This window comes from Bidens hawaiensis, unplaced genomic scaffold, assembly GCF_021521415.1.
Source record: "Bidens hawaiensis isolate Kalapana, Puna unplaced genomic scaffold, B.hawaiensis_p1.1 tig00027352_1, whole genome shotgun sequence".
Taxonomy (NCBI): Eukaryota; Viridiplantae; Streptophyta; class Magnoliopsida; order Asterales; family Asteraceae; genus Bidens; species Bidens hawaiensis.
The window spans coordinates 36,622-47,111 of NW_027494434.1; the positions used below are offsets into that span (position 1 = coordinate 36,622).

Genomic DNA, 10,490 nt, shown 5'->3' on the forward strand with positions numbered 1-10,490 from the left:
TCCGGAAAAAGTTTTGACGGTGGCTGTGGAGTTTGTTTTGGTGGCCGGAATAGTGTAATATGACGGCGTAAGCGGCTGGAACTCGTCTTTCTGGCCGTGGCTGATTAAGGCGGCGGTAAAAGGTAGTTATGGTGAGAGTTGGGTAACAGGCCAAAGTTTTCCGATTAGAAGTGAACCATGGCGGCGAATTACAGGCGGAGGTTATGGTGGTTATTGGCCAAAGAAGGTTCACCGAAAATCGGCGCCGGAAAGGCGGCGCCGAAACCCTAATATGGTAGCTTCTTTATTCTTTAATATTGAAGATAAAAGGTGCTGCTAGGGTTTATTCTTCTTAGTCATGTGTATGGGCTGTAACCCATACATAAGATATGATTTGGACCAACATGAGATATGGTTTGGGCTTCTTGGTCATATGAATGTGGTATATAATAACATGTAAAATGACTTGAGTGAAGAAAAGGAAAGAATATAGAATAGAAAACGAGCTTAAGATCTTACGATGACTGAGGAGAATAGGATTGAAAATATAGCCCCATTCGTGAGCAAATATCGTCAACTTACTCGAGAACATGATGTTGCAACTTTTAAAACAACTTAGGCATTCGCTGAATTGAGTATATGTACTCTTGATATGTATATAGCTTAACAAGTTTTAGTATATTTTGTAATAGGTATCATCTTGTAGAAAACTGTATTTTGATGAGCTTATATTGTAAAATTTTAGATTTAATGCATTTTGGTTTATTTGTGATTTTTTGATGGATTTAGATTTGCTAAAACTCGGCAATGAAAAAGAATTAAATATAGATTTGGCACTAAATTGCAATTCATTTTTTAAATGAATATTCTTTTGACGCGGTTTCAAAACCGCATCTAAAGATGATTAATAGAAAATGCCACACCATTTTTTAACGCGGTTTGGTGTGCATTTGACGCGGTTTTCAAACCCGCATCTAAAACGAAGCTAGCTTTTGCCTCACTATATTTTGACGCAGTCTAAAACCAAAAATCATTTTCACCGCATCTAAAAAGCATTTTTCTACTAGTGTTAAGTGGGATTTTGGTTTGAAGACATCAGTGTACGTTTGAATTGGTGGTGGTATGATGAGAAGTTTAGTTTTGGTAGGAACAGAAATGGATGTGGACGGTACAATTGAGGGCGGTCGTTTTGGTGACGACAACCCGGCTGAAAGGGATTGTTTGGGTGGTAAGGAGGCAGGTGGTGGGGTTGCGGCGGAAGCGGGTAACAGAACAAGTGGTGCGATGGCGGAAGGTAACGGTGGCGCTAAAGCGAAAACTGATGTTTGGGGGGCTTCCCACGTGGTTCGAATTGATCGGAACTCGTTGCAAAGCGTTTGCAACTGAGACTCGAGTTTCACAAGGGATTCGTTCATCCATTGATAGAACTCAATTTCAGATAGAGTTTGAGCAGCCATGGGTTGGGGGATCACGACGGCTCTGATACCAATGATGTGGTTCCAACCGATAATCGATTGGCCTAAAGAAAATATGAGGAATCCAGATTAGCAAATAGATGGAACTTTTAGATAATTTCTTCTGCATATCCATTTCATAAACGAAAATCCCATATATAGGGTTACAAGGCAATTCACCACTACTAACTATAGAGATCATGGGAAAGATGAAACCCCACTTTCTTCCTTAATTTAAGGAACCAACTAAAAACATATGAAACATAAAAAATAAATATAGAAACACAAATAAATGTAAATTGGAAATAATCAAAATATGAAATCATGATCTCTGCCGATGTGAACATGAGTAGAGCACACATCATATAAATATCCAAATGGATCCTGGATTGTTATTATATGATATTATAGCAATATAGCTCTAATAATCTCAATACCTTATTTGTGTTTCGAGCTTGCTCTCATGTCCAAACTTCATTTTTCTTGGTTACTTTGAGGAACCGAAATGCAGTTTTATATATAAAAAAAACCTTCCGGTTTAACTGTCTGCCGGATTATGTATGTATTTTACGAGTTCTTAGCTCGATTGACAAGAATTACTCCAGATTTCTAGCAATTAATTTATAGTGTACGTAAACCGTGTATACTATCATGTATTATTGATCGACAATTTATAGGAGTACAATGGGATTAGTTATTGTATCTTCTAACTATGGTAATGTTATAAGAATGGAGTGTGACTAGCTAGTATATATTTTCACTTTGATAGTCATTTGCCATGGTCATCCAACAGTCTCTGCATTTACATTAGGTTGTAGGCAGTAAACACTCCTTTGATTTGTAACAATGTTACTTGGTATTTATATAATTATGTCTGTAGAACACAAGATTTGAATCAAAAGTGCACACCTAGCTTTTCATTTTATTTAGCTATTGTGCTTAATTAACTCTTTGGTGCTTATTATTTCAAAACTTTGGATTGTTACATAATAATTTACGTTTATTTTCTTATTATCGTTTATAGAAGTTAACATGCAAATCATCTAATTTTGTTCCTTTTCTTATATTAAACCAGGAGAATCATTATCCATCAACTTCATGCCGGTACCACTGCCTAATGAAGCTCTACTCTCTTATACTACTTCATACCATCCTAATTATACTTTCCCAATTTACCCCTACATTTGCTGACCTGGACTCAGATAAACAAGCTCTTCTTGCATTTTCCAATGTTAACCCAAAGCTGGACTGGACTAATTCTACAGACATTTGCACATCTTGGCTAGGCGTCATATGTGACGCTAGTGGGGCCCGCGTGACCGGTCTTCGGCTTCCCGCCATTGGTCTCATGGGCCCCATCCCACCCAACACTATTGGAAAACTTAAAGACTTACAAGTTCTCAGTCTTCGATTTAACTGACTCACAGGAACTTTACCAAATGAAATACTTTCTCTTTGGTATCTTCATCTTATGTTTCTCCAACATAATGACTTTTCTGGTAGCATTCCCAACTTGTTTCCTTCTCAAATGAACGTATTTGATCTCTCGTTTAACTCCTTTACCGGTCAAATCCGGAAATCTTTACAAAATTTGACTCAGTTGACCAGTTTAAACCTCCAAAACAACTCGCTTTCGGGTCGTATTCCAAATATCAAATTCCCAGGACTTAAACATTTGAGCATTGGTAGCAATTATCTCAATGGCTCTATTCCATCTTCTTTTCAAAATTTCCCAAATTCATCATTTTTGGGAAACAATTTCTTATGTGGACAACCTTTAAACCTTTGTTCAACAATCAACCCTGCACCTCCACCTGCCGCCGTCTCTCTCCCGCCTACTGCTGTCACTAGCTCAATGAAGATTCCACTATGGGCTATCATTGTCACGGCAGCTGGAGGCGGTGGTGTTGTGACCATACTCTTTGGCATTGTGTTATACTTCTGTTGTTTTAAGGAAAAGAAGAAATGGAAATCAAGCTGACAACATGGTGTTTTTTTGAAGGTTGTGGATATCGTTTTGATATTGAGGAATGTTTAAAGGCTCAAGCTGAGGAGCTAGGGATAGGTGATTTTGGAACATCGTATAGACTGAATTTGTCGGGGTCTGTTACGTTTGTCATGAAACGATTGATAGGTGCAACGGCGGTGGGTAAGAGAGAGTTTGAAGAGCAAATGAAGGTTATTGGGCGGGTCAACCCGCATTTGAATGTGGTACCACTTCGGGGTTATTATTACCCGATTATTACTCGAGGGAAGATAAGTTACTTGTAAGTCCAATATTCTATATTAGTTTTAGGATTTTGTATGTCTTTATATTTGTTTAGAGTCGGTATAATACATAACTTAGTACGTTTATTTTGTAAGGACAAAATGTAAAAGTTGGAGTGTCACACCCCGACCAAAGGCGGCGGAACATGCCGAGGTGTAACGATTGCCCATAGCACATGACACTATTAAAGCGACAATATTTAATAAACTCATTTCATTTCATAACATCGAAAATGTCACATAACAATATCCATAACAAGTCACAACAAAATATAACAAAATGTAGCAAATCAAGTATTGTTCATTTTTGCTAATATCCTAAAGGTATTTGTGACGTTTTCTTCAAGCATCCAAATCAACCAAGATGTAAACCTGTAACATTTCATAAAATAAAGTTTGTCAACACAAAGGTTGGTGAGGAATTCATAAGTTTGAACATATAGATATATAGTAAGAAAGATCCACAAAACTAGTATACGAAACAATAAATAAAAGCCATAATTTGGATAAGATCGCTAATAGAATTACGTTAGCGACACCTAACTATAAGGGGATACATAATAGTCTAGGAGTTAGTAGAATATCGTTAATTGCATTACGTTAACGACACCTTGCTACAAGGGGATGCCAAGTAGTCTAGGATTTATAGACTTCCACCAACCAAAAGCGATAAACACATAGGCATATAAGCATAGAATACCAAATCGAGCAATTATTCAAGTAAAGTATACAATAACGTTTGTGGTTTAAGACCCAAGTATAAAACATTTAGTTTAGATAAGATGAAATGTCACCCCCAAAATAAAAGATAGAAAACGGGGTATGAAAGTACTCACGTTCAAGTAATAAACTTGAAAGATTGATTATTTGGAGATTTGCCGGAACGGCGAGTTTAACGTATGAAGCCTAAATAAAAGAAAGTCTTGGATTTAGAAAGGTTGTCTTGAAGATCTTTAAATAAAATAATTGTTGCAAAAAGTAAACAATTAAAGTTCAAGGTTTAAAATGTAACTATTTAAGAATTTATAATAATAACCCTTTTAAAAATGTAAGTTTGCTCGAAACCAGGTTAAAGTATCTAACCTTAATATTTACTTAACCAATGTTAAGTAATAAGGTGGGAAAAATGCTAAAATGCAAGTTCCATTGGGCTAAAGATACTAAAACGGGTCTTTAACGAGTGTTCGGGTTGTTGGTTCGGGTCTTGACGAATGGTCAAACCCAAAGTCAACTTTCCAAAATATTAATTGTTATGAGATAACTCACAAAAACTTTACAAGACTTAACCAAGTATGTAGATCTATTGTTTAGAACTAACAACGTATGTTAAGCGAGTGTTCGGTTTTGTCGGTCCAAACTTAGTTATGAGATCAAGCTGGATCCAACATTTCCAAGTACTTAAGAAAATAATAAAAATCAATTTGTAAACTATTTTTAAATAAATATGCAAGTCTTGATAGCTAAAAACACACTTGTGTGTCTTAAGCGAGTAAAAATTGGATCGGTTCGGTTTCCATCTCACAACAAGTTCATATATGGATTCCACATACCCATATATCATAGATCTTGTATAATAATGTACAAATGAAACTATTTAAGTTCTACAACTAAAAAGTCAACAACAAGTCTTTTTAACAAAAGTTCGGGTTGGTTCGGTTTCCATCTCACAATAAGTTCATAGATGGTCTCCACATACCCAAGACTTGTAAATGTGACTAACAAACTAAATGAGCAGAAGTTAGGCATAAATAATATGTATAAATAAGTTATGTGTGTGTATATATATATCAAGAACTTGAAGTCCTCCATGAAGCCTTGCCTTATGACGTTTGAAACTTAACCAACCGGAGTCGGTGAAGTAACTAACAAAGGTAACAAGGGGTGTGTATTATATATATGTTGTACCACCATATTCAAGAGTTAGTAATGTTAGATGAACAAGTTAGAATTAAAGATAAAACTCAGTTTGACTTTTAGAAGTCAAACCTTCAAGAACACAATGAAAATAACCTTAAGATCTTTGAATTTGAGAGAGAAATTCGGAGTTGTAGTAGAGATTAATGGATGGAAATGGTGGTGTATAAATAGGGTAAGTTGAAATGATCAAGCATAAAGGGTCTTGCATGAAAATGGGGTGTTTTGGTCACATGTTTACATAAAAATAAGCCAAAAACGTGCATCTGTGCAGGTGTGCCTTCGCGCTACGTGACCGGATAGGGTGTCCCTCGTCGCGGGGCCCGACGGGGTATATTTCCTGATTTTCCAACTTTTCAAAAATGTCAGTTTTGGCCCACGAAGTCCGTTTTAAGTGATTTTTTAAGCGTTTTAAAGACCGAATTGAATGTTTTCAAGACCCAACAAGTTTAAAATGATATTACAACATAAAATCCATCATTTTGATTATATCCAAGGTTTCAGTTTACAAAACGGGTCGGTTTACATCAATAAAGTTTACAAAACGAATACGAATCGAGTCACAAAATTGACGAAAGTCACATGGAGAAATGGGGACCTTATATAAAGGATTCTCTCTCCAAAACTCTCCACAACAATTCATAATTCAAATTTCAACTTCCAAGAAAACAAAAGGAATTCTCTCTCTACCAAACACCTCCAACTTCATCTTTCTTTCTTTTTCTTAAAAACTAATATCCGAGATCCGAGTGTTGTTAGTGATTTCCGCTAGCTAACAACACGGATTGATCCGAGTAAAGTTGTTAAATCCATTCAAAGAGGACCTACAAATGGTATCAGAGCTTCCGGCTCAATTTTGTGGTTTTCGGATCAAACTTTTCGGGTTTTGATCTTAGTTTTTGATATATTTTAGGTTGTTTTTGGTGTTACTCATTACACATGGAGTGCTATACATCCCAGTGACATCCGAAAATCTTCAAATCTAAGTTTTTGATGTTCTTGGTTTTCGTGTCCAGGCTCAAATCTAGTTTAAAAACTCAGATCTAGACTAATCTATTGGTTTTTAGACTAAAGTCTTTTAGACTTTATTGTTAGTTTGGTTGTTATCTTTCCAATATATATATATATATATATATATATATATATATATAAATCCATTTGAACGTTGACAAAATTAAAATAAATCCATTCGAATCGAACGGGGCATTCCCTTGAGTAATAATAACCCTGAAGTGGTACCATATTCAAATGCGGGCTAACAAATCCAAAACTTGTCAAATAGCACCCAGCTGGACCTCCTACATGGTATGTTCTTTTCATAATACTGTTTTAATATGTAGTTAATAAATACTCCCTCCGTCCCTCTACAAGTGTCATAGTTTGAAAAACACAAAGTTTAAGAAACTTTGAATGATGTACTTTTTGATTAAAAAATGACTATAATGCCCTTAATATATATAAAAAGACAAAATTTAAGCAAGTTTGAATGATTGACTTATGTACGGGTAAACTTGGAAATTAGTTAATAAATTTTAAAAGTGGACATTTGTAATGGGACAAACTAAAAAGGAATATGGACACTTTCAAAGGAACGAAGGGAGTAACAATTTATAATAAAACCATGTCATTTTGCTAATGTTCATCTAATATTTTGAAGTAAAATGTTTTTAAAACAGATTTTAGACGATTGTTTAACCCATTTTACTTTTAACTAGATAATTTGAAATGGTTCGTGTTAAGTTAACCGGCCTGTCTAATAAACAGGTCGTGTTTTGGTTAACTCGTCGGGTCGACCTGTCAACATGTCGTTGACCCATTAAACATGTTAATAAACGGGCCTTGTTTAATTAGACAAGTTTTGGATTTGTTATAATCTAGCCTGTTTAATAAATGACAGGTCATCATGTGTAATTAAACAAGTTGACCCGTTAAACCTGTTTGATAAACGGATTGTGTTTAATTACTTGCCACAATCTTAATAACTCAAATGATGTCACAGGAAATTGAGGAAACTGCGGTAGAAACCCAGTAAGCTGGAATACCATAATCAGACTTGCCCTTGGAGTCGCTTGTGGCATCGCCTTCATCCACGCTGCTGGCAACAACGGACTCGTTCATGGAAACATTAAATCAGAAAACATCCTCATCACCCAACCCGGAGAAGCCTGCATTGCCAACATAGGCATAGCCCCAATGTTAAACTACCTAGACCCCGACTCCGATTCCCGCTGCCCCGTGGGCTACCAAGCCCCAGAAGTCCCACAAAACCGAACACACACCCAAAGATCAGTTGTCTATAGCTTTAGTGTCCTTCTGCTGGAAATGCTGACAGGTAAACTACCAATGCAAGGTCAAATGAACGCGGACGTGGAAATGGTGGAGAACTTACCGGAATGGGTGCGGTCGATGACACAGTGTAATATCCCGAAATTTTTAAGAATAAATAATTAATATATTATTTATTTAAGATGGAAAAATTTACTTGAGTTAATAGAAAATAGTAAAATAATAAAGATAGAATGATAGGTAGACTAATTAGATTTAATTTATTATAGACCAAAAAGGAAAGATGGGCCTTAGGTCCATGGGCTTAAAGGAGTATAAATACCCCTTAAAACCCTAATCCTTTCCATTTTCATACATCTCTAAACCATAGCCTACACCATAAAAACACACACTTCTCCAATTCTCGTTTTTGAGAAAACCACCCACAAAGACACAAAGAATCTCAGAGATCTAGCCGGTCTCAAATTTTAACTTCATGGTATATAACTGAAGATTTCCACCGATTAGATCTTCTATCAGAGGTCAGGAAGTCCGGTTTTTATCAGTAAAACCATAGCAGCTCAAAAGTGAACATTCCGGCAACTGTAGCGCCGGTTTCCGGCGAATGTGAGCTGATGGGTTTGTAGATCGGGACAAGACGGTCCCGTGGCCTCTTGAATCACTCAAATCGGAGTTCGTTTGATATGGTTTTAAGCCTCTCGAGTGATTTCAGACAAAAACCTCAAAGGTACGTTTTTGTTAAAAAAGCTTACTTTTCATGAACCGATTTACATGAAAATTTGTAGGGTGATAGATCGGGTCATGATTATTGATAAAGTAATGAACTTGATAGTAAACGGGTTAGTTGGTTCGTTTCGGGTAAAACGAGTAGTGTTCGGTTTGTGGAAAGAACGGGTAACCGAAGTCGGTTTTGCATGAAACTTAGTAGGGTTGTAAATCGAAACTTATTATGTAATAAAAATGCAAACTTGATGTTTAAAATGAACTAGGTTACAGCTCGTTTAAAGAAACCCTAGATCTAGTTTTGGACATCTTTATGGTCACTCGAGTCAAGTTTTGGCCGAAAATGGTTAAAGGAATGTTAATGGGTTAACACCAAACCTTAATAAAGTGTTAAAGTCACAAAATACAATAAGAATGGTGGTAAACGAACCAAAGAGCTTCAGATCGTTCGGTTACACCGTTTCTGTTCGGTTACATGGTTTCATTCGATTACAATAATGTGGTCGATTACAATACTCATTCGATTACAAACAAAGGACTCGATCACATGTGAACTCGGTAACACATAGAATTCGAATACAATGAAGTAATCAATTACATGTTGAGTTCGATCACATGTGAACTCGGTTACACATATAATTATGAATATGAATGCTATGTATAATGTATGAATGATATGTATGTATGTTATGAATGAATGTAAGGGATGGCTAGGTACAGAAGAAAGGGACTGAGCCCTAATAATACTCAAGGTAGAAAGGGATCGGACCCTAATAATATCCGAGGTAGAAAAGGGATCGAGCCCTTATAAATCTCGAGGCAGAAAGGGACCGGACCCTAATAATATCCGAGGTAGAAAAAAAAGGGACCAGACCCTAATAATATCCGAGGCAGAATAGGATAATGAAACGTAGAATTTAAAATAAAGTATGAAGGTAAGTATGTATGTTATGAACCAAGTATGAGAATATGAATTACGTAGTTATGAGAATATTGTATGTTGTATGATTAACTAGAACTCACTCAGCGTAGCTGACTTTTAGTATACACGCAGGTGAGTAAATTGAGGCAGCTAGCTTGAGCGGGCACATGGTGGGTGAATAAGAGACTGGCATCCGAAGACTCAAGATGTTTAAATGTTACTACGTTTATTTAATGAAAGTTTAATGTTCCGCGAATGTTTTTATTAACTCTGATGATTAGAACTATGTTAATGAGTAAATCCAACGTCCAAATGTGAGGCACCGGTGACAGGGTCTTACACACAGCAAGGGAGGAGGCTAGCTGAGGTGTTTGATGTAGAGCTGATGAGGTATCAGGCAAATCAAGATGAGATGGAACAGATGTTCCGTATTGCTATGGATTGTGTGGCGGAGGCGTCTGATGCGGCCTAGTATGCATCAAGTGGTGAATATGTTGGAAGGCGTGGGACTGATAGATCTGAATCCGCAAATGGGTCAGGTTCAGATGTGAACAGATGATATCTTGAATGTGCAGATGACAAATATGAACAATTATTGTTTTCTTTTGGTTTGTATCCCCTGACGTACGTACAAGGAACAAAAATAACAAACTCCAACAATTAAGAGAAATAACACACGGTTGAAACGAAACGTTACTGTTTTTTATCTCACTCTCCCCACATACTCATTTTTCGTTCTTACCCATGGTGAGAGATGTTGTCGAATTTAACTAATCATACATGAAAACGAGTACAATATTTGTCCAACAACTTAGTTTATTCGATAATTGAAAAGGGTCTTCGTACAATCATCGAATCAATTAAAAAAGCATAACAGGAAACATAGACTTCACATATAGATATCCAGAATGTCGTCTTCAGGTGACAATCATTTTTTTTACTCA

The 10,490-nt window shown here is 36.3% G+C and overlaps 1 pseudogene; it reads left to right on the top strand.

Annotated features, from left to right (window-relative positions):
• Window positions 1-2,550: 2,550 nt before the first annotated feature.
• LOC143575384 (putative inactive receptor kinase At5g58300 pseudogene) lies at window positions 2,551-10,018 on the top strand (annotated as a pseudogene).
• Window positions 10,019-10,490: the final 472 nt, after the last annotated feature.